Raw genomic sequence first — 14,185 nt, forward strand, 5'->3', positions numbered from 1 at the left:
CCTGCATTGTGCAGGAGGTCAGACTAGATGACCATAATGCTCCCTTCTGACCTTAATATCTATGAGTCCATGAATCTATTTCTTTTTGGCCCAATCCTCTAATTTGTCTAGGTCACTCTGGACTCTATCCCTACCTTCCAGCATATCTACCTCTCCCCGCAGCTTAGCGTCATCCACAAACTTGCTGAGGGGTCAATCCGTCCCATCATCCAGATCCTTAATGAAGATGTTGAACAAAACTGGCCCCAGGACTGACCCCTTGGGCACTCCACTTGATACCAGCGGCCAACTAGACATTGAGCCGTTGATCACTATCTGTTGAGCCTGACGATCTAGCCAGCTTTCTATCCACCTTATAGTTCATTCATCCAATCCATACTGTGGGAGACCATATTGAAAGTTTTGCTAAAGTCAAGGTATATCACGTCCACCGCTTTCCCCATATCCACAGAGCCAGTTATCTCTTCATAGAAGGCAATTGGGTTGGTCAGGTGAATCCATGCTGACTGTTCCTGATCACCTTCCTCTCCTCCAAGTGCTTCAAAATGGATTTCTTGAGGACCTGCTCCATGATTTTTCCAGGAACTGAGGTGAGGCTGACTGGTGTGTAGTTCCCTGGATTCTCCTTCTTCCCCTTTTAAAAGATGGGCACTACATTTGCCTTTTTCCAATCATCCAGGACCTCCCCCGATTGCCATGAGTTTTCAGAGATAATGGCCAATGACTCTGCAATCACATTAGCCAACTCCCTCAGCACCCTCATATGCATTAGATCCGGACCTATGGACTTATGCATGCCCAGCGTTTCTAAATAGTCCTTAACCATCTCTTCTGCGCCCTTCACCATTGAGGGCTGCTCACCTCCTCCCCATACTGTGCTGCCCAGTGCAGCAGTCTGGGAGCTGACCTTGTCTGTGAGTCTTTGACAAAAGACTCTGCCCAGCATCCTCTTTGACACATGCCTGCTTTGAGGGCTGTGACTTCTCTCTGTGCTCACCCAAAGGGGCTCAATGAATCTTCAGCTGAGAGCTCCCTTCATCTCCATTCACAGAGAGAACATGGTGCTTGAGCCCAGCTGTGGATCCTTTGCATGTTTGCACTGAGAATGCACCTCCTCGAACTGGGCGTGAGGGCTCATGAGACTGGTAGGTGAGCACACGGCATTGGCCTTGGACTAATGACCTCTGGGAGGTCACAAGTGCTAGTTGGGCCTGGGAGGTGAGAGAATTGTGGTTTCTAATCTGGCATCTGGCCCTCTAGCTGGTTGACCTTGGACAAGAGACTTGTCTTACTTGTGGGTTATCTTAAGGCCAGCCTTAAAGGAGGGTGAAGGCAGACAATTGCCTTGACCCTACAGATCCTTGCATGGGGTACACAAGGCTATTGGTCTCCAGGGCAGGTGTGACTGGAGGCTCCATGCAGGCATGAGGTTAAGCTCTGGGTTGTGGGGAGTCCCTTGTGCACTGAATCCCTTACTTTTAGGGTAAAAAGGGGCAGGGTATGGGTGGAACATGGATGTGTCTGTTGAGAGACAGGATTCAGGGGGCTCCTGATCATGCTAATGCCAAGGAGAGTCTTTGGTGCCTGGACAAAGGAGGCTGTCCCTCTCTCTCTCGCTCGCTCTCTCTGTCTCACTGATGCTGTATCATGTTCTGCAGTGCTCCCTGCTCCTCCCCTTTTACCTTGTGCTTATGTGCACAGCCCTGCAGACGGGCGCTGTGCCTGGCCAAGCCCCAAGGCTCTGGCTGGGGTGAGCTCTGCGGTGGAACGTACAAAGCGACCGATGCCAGTCACTCACTCGCCTGCTTTGCCAACGTTTGAATGATGCTCTAAATCCTCCCTGTGATCAGACGCCAGCAGGTGCACAACATCGATAGGAGCTGGCAAGGCATTCTGGGTGCTGGCAAGGCATTCTGGGTACTGCCAAGCCAATGAGCCCGCCATGAGTTCCACTTGGCTCAATAATAGGCCTGGCCAAGCCAGGCATCATGGGGACATGCTCTGAGTAAACTTTCTGAGGAGGCCCACAGAGCTCTGCCAATGCTCCTCAATCCCTGAGGCTCCAACCCAAGGGACTCTCACACTGCTCTGCACGGCTCACACCTTGATTCGGACCTGCAGGACATCGGCTGTTCAAGTCCTCATCTCTGCCAATGCACCTCAATTCGGACCTGTGCCAGCCTTGGGCTTTCTCACTTCCCTTGCAAACACATCTTGATCCTGGCCTGCAGCATCCCTGCTGGTCCAGTCCCAGTATCCCCTGCCCAGCTCTGCCAGTGCATCTTGATCCTGACCAGCAGCATCTTTTCTGTGCCCTCCTGGGCTTCCCTTGAGTGCAGACTCCCAACTGTACCAGATTTCACAATTGTTGTGATATAAACAGACATCCACTGACATCCACTGTGGGACTAGGACCGAGAAACCACTAAACTAGAACTTTCCCATTTGAACCCTGGTCTCCTGCATTCACACACTGGCTCTCTGATGGGTTCCTTTCTATTTCTGGGGACCACGGGTCCAGCAGCAAAACCCCATGATACATTAACATTTTGAATTGGCCAGGAAAGCGAACGGATACAGCATGAAAAGGCATATTGAAATGGCACAGCTTGTATCCAGGAAGCACGGTTGAAAGACCTCGTGGCTGATGATGGGACAAACAGGGATCTGTCAGTAGACAGTGGCCCTAACCAGCAGCATACTGAGTGACTGTGGCAAGGGACCTTTCAACACCGTTAAGAAACTCACTAAAATCTTCACTCCCCAACAGACTGTGTTATCAGGGCAGTAGATGAAAAGGTGCTAACAGAAGGGGAAGACATCGAGCGGCCCTGGAGAGAATATTGTCTCAATGAACCACTGATGGATGGCCCAAACGTTAGCAAGAGTGAGTGCCCAGTGCCCATGCACCATCCAAATAATGACCTCAGGCAAATCACTTCACCACTCCCTGTGTACCTCGATTTCCCCTATGTCTGCCCAAACTCTGCAGGACAAGGACTCTGTCTCACTATGTCTCTGGGCAGTGCCTAGCACCACGTGTAGTGAGGTGGTCGTTTACTGAGCACCCCTTCGTGGCCAGGGTTGCTTTGCAGGCACCCTCCCCCTCTTAGAGCTCTCTTGCAGGTCATAGAATATCATAGAATATCAGGGTTGGAAGGGACCTCAGGAGGTCATCTAGTCCAACCCCCTGCTCAAAGCAGGACCAATCCCCAACTAAATCATCCCAGCCAGGGCTTTGTCAAGCCTGACCTTAAAAACTTCTAAGGAAGGAGATTCCACCACCTCCCTAGGTAACGCATTCCAGTGTTTCACCACCCTCCTAGTGAAAAAGTTTTTCCTAATATCCAACCTAAACCTGACCCACTGCAACTTGAGACCATTACTCCTTGTTCTGTCATCAGCTACCACTGAGAACAGTCTAGATCCATCCTCTTTGGAACCCCCTTTCAGGTAGTTGAAAGCAGCTATCAAATCCCCCCTCGTTCTCCTCTTCCGCAGACTAAACAATCCCAGTTCCCTCAGCCTTTCCTCATAAGTCATGTGTTCCAGTCCCCTAATCATTTTCGTTGCCCTCCGTTGGACGTTTTCCAGTTTTTCCACATCCTTCTTGTAGTGTGGGGCCCAAAACTGGACACAGTACTCCAGATGAGGCCTCACCAATGTCAAATAGAGGGGAACGATCACGACCCTCGATCTGCTGGCAATGTCCCTACTTATACATCCCAAAATGCCACTGGCCTTTTTGGCCTTCTTGTTGACTTATATCCAGCTTCTCGTCCACTGTAACCCCTAGGTCCTTTTCTGCAGAACTGCTGCCTAGCCATTCGGTCCCTAGTCTGTAGCGGTGCATGGGATTCTTCTGTCCTAAGTGCAGGACTCTGCACTTGTCCTTGTTGAACCTCATCAGATTTCTTTTGGCCCAATCCTCTAATTTGTCTAGGGCCCTCTGTATCCTATCCCTACCCTCCAGCGTATCTACCTCTCCTCCCAGTTTAGTGTTATCTGCAAACTTGTTGAGGGTGCAATCCACACCATCCTCCAGATCATTAATGAAGATATTGAACAAAACCGGCCCCAGGACCGACCCTTGGGGCACTCCGCTTGATACCGGCTGCCAACTAGACATGGAGCCATTGATCACTACCTGTTGAGCCCAACAGTCTAGCCAGCTTTCTATCCACCTTATCGTCCATTCATTCAGCTCATACTTCTTCTATTTACTGGCAAGAATACTGTGGGAGACAGTGTCAAAAGCTTTGCTAAAGTCAAGGAAAAACACGTCCACTGCTTTCCCCTCATCCACAGAGCCAGTTATCTCGTCATAGAAGGCAATTAGATTAGTCAGGCGTGACTTGCCCTTGGTGAATCCATGCTGACTGTTCCTGATCACTTTCCTCTCCTCTAAGTGCTTCAGAATTGATTCCTTGAGGACCTGCTCCATGATTTTTCCAGGGACTGACGTGAGGCTGACTGGCCTGTAGTTTCCAGGATCCTCCTTCTTCCCTTTTTAAAAGATGGGCACTACATTAGCCTTTTTCTGGTTGTCCGGGACCTCCCCGATCGCCATGAGTTTTCAGAGATGGCCAATGGCTCTGCAATCACATCCGCCAATTCCTTTAGCACTCTCGGATGCAGCACATCCGGCCCCATGGACTTGTGCTCGTCCAGCTTTTCTAAATAGTCCCGAACCACTTCTTTCTCCACAGAGGGCTGGTCACCTCCTCCCCATGCTGTGCTGCCCAGTGCAGCAGTCTGGGAGCTGACCTTGTTCGTGAAGATAGAGGTAAAAAAAAGTATTGAGTACATTAGCTTTTTCCACATCCTCTGTCACTAGGTTGCCTCCCTCATTCAGTAAGGGGCCCACACTTTCCTTGACTTTCTTCTTGTTGCTAACGTACCTGAAGAAACCCTTCTTGTTACTCTTAACATTTCTTGCTAGCTGCACCTCCAGGTGTGATTTGGCCTTCCTGATTTCACTCCTGCATGCCTGAAAAATATTTTTATACTCCTCCCTGGTCATTTGTCCAGTCTGCCACTTCTTGTAAGTGGAAGATCTGTGTTTAAGATCAGCAAGGATTTCACTGTTAAGTCAAGCTGGTCGCCTGCCATATTTACTATTCTTTCTACACATTGGGGTGATTTGTTCCTGTAACCTCAATAGGGATTCTTTAAAATACAGCCAGCTCTCCTGGACTTCTTTCCCCTCATGTTATTCTCCCAGGGGATCCTGCCCATCAGTTCCCTGAGGGAGTCAAAGTCTGCTTTTCTGAAGTCCAGGGTCCGTATTCTGCTGCTCTCTTTTCTTCCCTGTGTCAGGATCCTGAACTCGACCATCTCATGGTCACTGCCTCCCAGGTTCCCATCCACTTTAGCTTCCCCTACTAATTCCTCTCAGTTTGTGAGCAGCAGGTCAAGAAGAGCACTGCCCCTAGTTGGTTCCTCCAGCACTTGCACCAGGGAATTGTCCCCTACCCTTTCCAAAAACTTCCTGGATTGTCTGTGCACCGCTGTATTGCTCTCCCAGCAGATATCAGGGTGATTGAAGTCTCCCATGAGAACCAGGGCCTGCGATCTGGTAACTTCCGTGAGTTGCCGGAAGAAAGCCTCGTCCACCTCATCCCCCTGGTCCGGTGGTCTAGGGCAGACTACCACCACGACATCACCCTTGTTGCTCACACTTCTAAACTTAATCCAGAGACACTCACGTTTTTCTGCAGTTTCATACTTGAGCTCTGAGCAGTCATACTGCTCCCTTACACACAGTGCAACTCCCCCACCTTCTCTGCCCTGCCTGTCCTTCCTGAACAGTTTATATCCATCCATGACAATACTCCAGTCATGTGAGTTATCCCACCAAGTCTTTGTTATTCCAATCACATCATAAGTCCTTGACTGTGCCAGGACTTCCAGTTCTCCCTACTTGTTTCCCAGGCTTCTTGCATTTGTGTATAGGCACTTGAGATAACTTGCTGTTTGTCCTGTTTTCTTAGTATGAGGCAGGAGCCCTCCCCTTTCGTGTTCTCCTGCTCATGCTTCCTCCCGGTATCCCACTTCCCCACTTACCTCAGGGCTTTGGTCTCCTTTCCCCAGTGAACCTAGTTTAAAGCCCTCCTCACTAGCTTAGTCAGCCTGCTTCCGAAGATGCTCTTCCCTCTCTTCGTTTGGTGGAGCCCGTATCTGCCTAGCACTCCTCCTTCTTGGAACACCATCCCATGGTCAAAGAATCCAAAGCCTTCTCTCCGACACCACCTGCGTAGCCATTCGTTGACTTCCACGATTCGACGGTCTCTACCCCGGCCTTTTCCTTCTATGGGGAGGATGGACGAAAACACCACTTGCGCCTCAAACTCCTTTATCCTTCTTCCCAGAGCCAAGTAGTCCGCAGTGATCCACTCAAGGTCATTCTTGGCAGTATCATTGGCGCCCACGTGGAGAAGCAGGAAGGAGTAGTGATCCGAGGGCTTGATGAGTCTTGGCAGTCTCTCCGTCACATCGTGAATCCTAGCCTAATCCACTCTCCGCATTAGTACCTGTGGAGAGACCATGAAAACGGTTGCTTACCTTAAGAGCTGCATGCAGGTGTTCATGTGGGTAACATACCCTCTGCCTGGGGCTGGCTTAAGAACAAAAGCAGTTCTTAACACTCCTCGAGGTCCCAAAATAAAGTCCTGCGCCCCACAACAGTCTGTACTTAGCTCTGGTGTCATCTGTCGCAGCTCGAGCTCCTCTTCCGTCCCAGTCTGTTCTCACAGCCCATCCCACCAACTCTTCTGATCTGGAGCTCAGCCTCCTGGCCCTGTCTCTAGGTCCCCAAACTTCTAGGCCCCAAGTCCAGTCAGGTTTCCTCACAGGAGTAGGGGAGTGGCTCTCTATGTCCAAAAGGGCAGTACCTGTTTCCACATCACTGGTAGCATGGAAGAAAATGATCTGGAATGCTTATGGATCAATGCCCTAACAAATAAAGGACAAGCTGGGGTATTAGTTGGTGTCTGCTACAGACCACCAAATCAGACTAGGGAATAGGATGACCAGTTCCTTATGCGCCTATCTACAATGTGTAGGAAAAAAGCTGCAGGATCATGGGGGACTTCAGTGTGAGTGACATATGCTGGCGGTCGCATGCTGCCAGCACTAACAGCCTTGGAATTTCTAAACACGCCAGACGACAATTTCCTAACTCTAAAGGTGTTGCAGCCAACACGGAGGAATTCTTTATTAGACCTTGTCCTAAGAGAGAAAGGAACAGATCACAGAGCTAAAAATAATGGTAGCTTAGGTACTAGTGATCATGACTTGATCACATTTATAACGTGCAAGTAGAATAAAGTCCAGACCAGTAATATACATACCAGGTGCTTTAATAGGGCCATTTCCACAAAGCTCAAAACAGTTATGAGCTAAATCAGCTAGGAGGAAGAATTTAATCAGAAAAGAATGATCGTTGGGAATCATTTCAGAACACCTTACTAGAAGCTCAAAAAACCACAATCGAGGAAGAAGGTTGTGCTGGTTTAAAAAACCAACCCGGTTTAGAGGGAAGGCAAAGGCAGCTCTGTGTGTGTATCAAACACATGGAAGAAAGGGGAAATTGATGGTAATGACTTTAAAGTCTATGAAATCAAAAGTTAGGAATTGCAGAAAATTGATAAGGGAAGCCAAGGGACACAAGAAGAAGTCGATGGCCAGCAGAGTTAAGCGGGGGGGGGGGGGGGGGAAAGGGGGGGAAGGAGTTCCTTAAATGTACTAGGAACAAAAAGAATCCTGTCAGAGGTATTGGTCCATTACTAGATGGAAATGGTAGAATTATCAATAATAATGCAGAAAAGGGAGAAGTGTTTGATAATATTGCTGTTCTCTGTTTCGATATTAGGGCCCCAAAGCAAAACTCTTGATCCAAGCACTTCCAGCCTTTGGAGGAGTTTGGAGATGGAACTGAACTTTAAGGCCCTCTCCAGTGCCATGCTCTGGGATTATGATGGAGAAGTCAACCACCATACATTATTCCAGAATTAAAAAGGGGACACGCAAAGCATTGGACAAGTAACACAGGCACTTGCTATGGAAGACAGGTTCTGCCTGGCATGATCTGCCAGGCTAAGGCCATGTTACATTGCAGCAGCAGTATTGCCAACCTCAAATGTTCAAAAGTTATGATGTGGGCCCCCAAAATCAGGAGATTGGCTTAATCATGAAATTAAAAAAAGCCAACACGTGGGTGCTTTGTCTTGCCTCCTGGTTTCTGAGCCAGCAGGGTCACACTGAGGTCACATTTTCGAGCTTTTCTCTGCAATGATGAGGGCTAGAAGCTTATTTCTTGTATTAAATGAACGCTGAGATTCTCCCCTAATTAGTGCCTCCAGGAGCAGCAGGGGCTTTATGTAAAACATCAAATATCCTGAGTCTCATGCTACAAATCATGAGAGCGGGCCATGCTGGATCAGGCCCCATCGTGGGATCTCAGCTCAGGCTCTCAGTTAGAGAATCTTTGATTGAAAAGAGCAGATAATTGAATCAGACACTCTACATCCACTTCATTGATTAGCAGGAGGCCCTGGAGTGTGTCTCTTTCATACACAATGTCAATGCTTAGCACATATTTTACTGCTCACCTAATTGGATTGTTTTAAAAGCTGTTTGGCAAACAGCAGCAGGAAGCAGTGGCTTTGATCCTAGGGGAACTGTTGTCCCACGGGGCTGCATGCTCTCACTCTGCTCTTCGGAAAAGTGATGACATTTTTAACAGGGATTTGAACCTTGTGCATCACCTCATCAAATCTCTGCTCCTGAGGTCTGGTGCTGGTGAGGCTGAGAGTACCCAGTGAGATGACATGTTGGCTGTTTCCTCTAAAGACTGGGGTTTAAATGTTCGGTCTGAAGTAAAGCAGAATTTGGAGACATCATCTTGACATCTGCTGGGCATTTACCACAGAGTGTGGCATATGCTATGCAGCAGAGATGCGGCCTGGACTAGTGCAGTATATCAGGTGGCGTATGTTTGACCTGCTGGACGCAATCAGCCCTGTTCAGTGGAGTGGAGCACCAGCTCAGCTAGAAGCGTGAGAAGTCCGGTCTGTTTAAAGGTTGATTCTTCAAGGTGCTCTAAAATCTGCATGCTTTTGCAGCTTACCTTGCCATTTGCGGTGCCTCACATGGGTGCAGGGCAGCATTTGGGATCCACATTTGGGATCATAGATTTGTGCTTGTAAGACGTTAGTGGCTGGTCTGCACACATGGCCATTAGCCCCAGTACTAGTGACAGCTAATTGAGAATCTCTTCTATTTAATGAGGGTAGAGGGCTGTTGTTTTGGAAATAGAAGTTCTTTGGTTCCTCTTCTTTTTATTTTTTACTGCTTTTAACCTCCAGGAGGCAGTTTACAATCAAACAATTAACATGAAGATTAATTTCCCGAATGCTTATAGCTGCGCACAGTTATGCTAATATGGCCCACATTTGCAGGGTGTTGCTCCCAGCAACCAACTAGCAGGGTGGCAAAGAAAGGTTGGACGGAGCAAAACTGAAGAGGGAAAATATAGTCAGGGCAAGTGAGCAAACTTTAAGAGCAGGCAGAAGACACAGAATTTGCCACCCCTCTTGTTCAGTAAATACAAGGCTGTTAGAGGAGACCATTTGGGCTGCAGTATCATTGGCATGTGGATGACACTGCGCTCTAATCCTCCTTTCTGAAGATGTAGATGGTGGCGTTTACTTGCTTTCCGAGTGCCTGGCCAAAGGAGGGACCTGGGTAGGAGAACAACTGGTTGAAAGTCAGTCTGGAAAAGGGGGAGGCAACATGAGGGACTAATGTTTACTCCTATTCCATCTATTGGCTGGAGTATGTCCACTCCTTGCGAGATGCTTTTGGGCCTGCGATTACTTTCGGATTCTCAGGTGAGAGTGGCCCCTAGTCACACGATTTTCAGTCTGTGGTAATTCGGAGTTGCAGCCTTTCCTTTTTGATGTGGCCTTCATCACAGCCATCCACTTCCGGGCTTGAACACTGCAGTGTGTCCTACTTAGGGTGACCAGATAGCCAGTGTGAAAAATCGGGACGGGGGGTGGGGAGGAATAGGCATCTATATAAGACAAAGCCCCGATATATCAGGATTGCCCCTATAAAGTCGGGACATCTGGTCACCTTAGCGCTACTAGGGGCTACTCTTGAAGATGACACAGATGTTTCAAGATGGTTGAGCATGCGGTATGCTGCTCCTGGTGGAGTGTGTCAGTTTCAACTCATTCTACCTCAGCCCAGGGAAGTGCCCAGATTAGGACACTTTATGTGCTTCTGGGTGCAGTTCAAGGTCTTGTTTGTAATCTAGAAAACCCTGCATGGTGTCCATCCTTGATATCTTAGAGATGGGCCGCCATCCTATGAACCATCAGATTTTATGGCGATGAGGGACATATAAGTACCTGGATGGATGGTGGTAGCTGAACTCATCCAAGATGCTTTTGCTGACCATCTGCAGATGTGTACTGTTCAGCATATATTTAGTGAAGTGTCTCTGGTTGTGGAATTGCTCCTGGAGCATTTTCCAGAACCTGAATTTACCACTCTTCAGGGCACAAGTGCCAGATGCATCCCTTTGGTAACTCATTGGTTTTACTCTGGGCCATGGCTGAATTATGTCTGATTTGGTGGGAGGGCATAAGAAGTGGGGCTGAACGTGTTGTCCATCATGGCCAGTTTCATATTGATTGAACAGTTCATCGCTGCAATTTAAGCCCATTGCTTCTTGTCCTATCCTCAGAGATTAAGAAAAACAATTTTTCTTCCTCTTCCTTGTAACAATCTTTTACATGCTTGAAAACTGTTATCATGTCCCCTCTTGGTCTTCTCTTCTCCAGACTAAACAAACCCAATTTTTTCAATCTTTCGTCATAGGTCATGTTTTCTAGATCTTTAATCATTTTTGTTGCTCTTCTCTGGACTCTCTCCAATTTGTCCACATCTTTCCTGAAATGTGGTGCCCAGAACTGGACACAATCCTCCAGCTGAGGCCTAATCAGCAGAGTAGAGTGGAAGAATTACTTCTCGTGTCTTGCTTACAATACTCCTGCTAATACATGTTCTTTTTTTTTTTTTTTTAAAACAGTGTTACCCTGTTGACTTATATTTAGCTTGGGGTCCACTATGACCCCCAGATCCCTTTCTGCAGTACTCCTTCCTAGGCAGTCATTTCCCATTCTGAATGTGTGCAACTCATTGTTCCTTCCTAAATGGAGCACTTTGCATTTGTCTTTATTGAATTTCATCCTATTTACTTCAGAGCGTTTCTCCAGTTTGTCCAGATCATTTTGAATTTTAATCCTGTCCTCCAAAGCACTTGCAACCCCTCTCAGCTTGGTATCGTTCACAAACTTTATAAGTGTACTCTCTATGCCATTATCTAAATCATTGATGAATATATTGAACAGAACCAGACCCAGAACCGATCCCTGCGGGAACCCACTCGTTATGCCCTTCCAGCATGACTGTAATTATGGTCACTATTACCAAGCAGTCCAACCACATTCACCTCTTGGACCAGATCCTGTGCTCCACTTAGGACAAAATCAAGAGCTGCCTCTCCTCTTGTGGGTTCCAGGGCTACCTACTCCAAGAAGCAGTCAAGTAAGGTGTCAAGAAACTTTATCTCTGCATCCCGTCTTGAGGTGGCATGTACCCAGTCAATATGAGGACAGCTGAAATCTCCCAGACTCCCAGCTAGAGGCTGGTTCCTTATTTACTGGGAGCTGGGCTGAGACAAGCAATGTTTCACACAGACTAGTGTTTGGTGGTGACTGAACACTGTTAATAATCTAGGTGGCATTTGAACCATGTGACCTAGAGACAAAAGGCTCCCAACTACTAAGTCCCCACCCCACCCCCATGTCTTGAGCCATCCAGTCCCCTTGGCCGACTTAACTTTGGTGACAATTCTGCAGTCACCTAACTCCTCATCAAGCATAACAAAAATCTGTTCTAAAGCTTCCGAAAGACACTGATCCCTTTGCTTCGCAGAGATCCTGGCTCCTGTTTGCTAGTAAAGGCATCATGCACTGGCAGTAGGTGGGGGTTAGGATGCCTTCTAAGGCCACGGATCCTTTATCCTCTAGTCTAAACGATGCCTGTGTTTCCGGTGAATCAGAGTTATGTGAGCCTAACAAGAGCTGGCAAATGCTGTTGGCACCGCACTGTATATCCAGAGTTAGTTTCTGTTTATTAAAGTGCTCCCAGTAACAGGCTCACGTCCTTGTCTTAATCTTTATGTCTTGTTTTCCCTGCCTGGAGACGTTAGTGTAGTGAATCGGGAGGCTTAAGCTGTTCTCCCTGTAGCATCTTTGCCCTCTTGCTAAAAATCTACCAACTAATTTAGCAGTGAATCGCCGCTGATGTCCCTGGGCCTCCTACTTCAACTAGTACACTAGGGGGCGCTATTTCTCCCTCTTTCTCCGGCAGTGGGAGAACGTCTGGCTGCTACTCTGAAACCTGTGTTAGAAAAGGCTCTCCTGGCTTTTGGGTGCTCTGATATAGAAACCCCAACTCTCGTGGACATGTCCCCCATAGTTCTCATTCACAGAGAGCTGTAAGCGCACGCAGGGCTTGCCAAAACATTTAAAAGACCAGGTCCCTGTCCTGAACTGCTTGCAATCGAAATTCAGGTAAAACACCAACCATGAGACCACCACTTGCGTTTAGAGACGCCAGGCAATGTTTTAAACTCACTTCAAATGGGGACAGTGAACAGACTCTTGGGAATTAAAGGACTCTTGGGAAAAGGACTTGTGGGCCAAATTCAGCTGGTGAGCAGATACGACTATGTTAAAGCCACTTGGCCAGATTGAAGCCCTGGCATAAACTGATGCAACTGCCAATGAAATCCTCCTCCAATACACCCTCTGATGCCTTAGAACAGTTCCCCTTAGAACAGGACTCCGTTTGACCCATCAGGTCACAAATATTCTCCCTTCCCCAGACGGTTCATTAAAGCTTGTACAACGCTTTGAGATCCTTAGATGGAAAGCACTGACCAAATGCACAGTATTATTATTTATTCTGATTCACATTCTGTGATTTCTTAGTCTGGGTTGTCAATGTCACCACTGTGCTGTTCTGTTTCTTCTCCAGCCCCTCAAACTGTATCCTCCAGTTCTATTTAGAAACAGCAGCATCTGGTAATCACCTGCAGACGTCTCCAGCTATGACTTGGCTCGCAGTGCTGACATGTCCAGCGCAGTTTTTGGGTGCTTCAGGGGGTAGAATCATCTGAGCGTTAATAGGGTGGTTTCCGCTGGAACAAAAGATCGTCTTACTGCTTCTCTGTCTGATTGAGATTCCTTATCAGCTTAATCTTGTGCCTGCCTGTCAGGCCCTGCATTTTAGCTAAAAACGGCCGACTACAAAATTGGAAATGACTGAAGTGGCAGCGTTTCAGAAAGAGACTGATGGAAGGACCTGTGTGCTTCTCAGTTAAGTAGCCAGGGTTTCCATAAAGTTAGACCAGACTCCATAGTCTACGACTGAGGGCCTGGGGTGGAGATGTGTACAGACATATTTAATTTAGTAAGTTAGTTTGCGGCAGTTTTATTTCAATTCCAGTGATAAAATGTTCCTGGGGTGAAGAAAGGAAAAAGATGCTGAACGCAGTGGGTCAACATTTTCCCATTGCCAAGAAAATTTGGGGTGCATATTAACCCTAAAACTCCCCGTTGAAGGTCCAAATTACTCTGACAGATACAGGGTAAAATTTTCAAAAGAGCCTATGCTCCCGTTTCAAAAGTGATTTGGGTATTTGGGGCTAGATTTTTTTTTTAAAAGGTATTTAGATCACATTAAAAAAGGTCAATTACATGGTAGCAGATCTGTGGCTACCCATGCACTTATGAAAAGGAGTACTTGTGGCACCTTAGAGACTAACACATTTTCTTTTTGCGGATACAGACTAAGACGGCTGCTACTCTGAAACCTGTCATTATGCACTTATGGTTGTCAGTGTGCTGCATGCCTTGGCCATTTGGAACTTTGCAGTCACAGTGAGGATGTAACTTGGATTCTTTTACTCTAGAAGCCAAAGCCTCTACCACCAGAGCTAAAGGAAAATCTCTAAGAGCTGTTAGCAGTATAGGACCTATGACACACAGGCCAGCAGATCCAGTCCCATCCAGAAGAGGGCAGTAGTATAGAAACTAGTCACTTG

This window comes from Natator depressus, chromosome 10 (genome assembly GCF_965152275.1).
Source record: "Natator depressus isolate rNatDep1 chromosome 10, rNatDep2.hap1, whole genome shotgun sequence".
Lineage (NCBI taxonomy): Eukaryota > Metazoa > Chordata > Testudines > Cheloniidae > Natator > Natator depressus.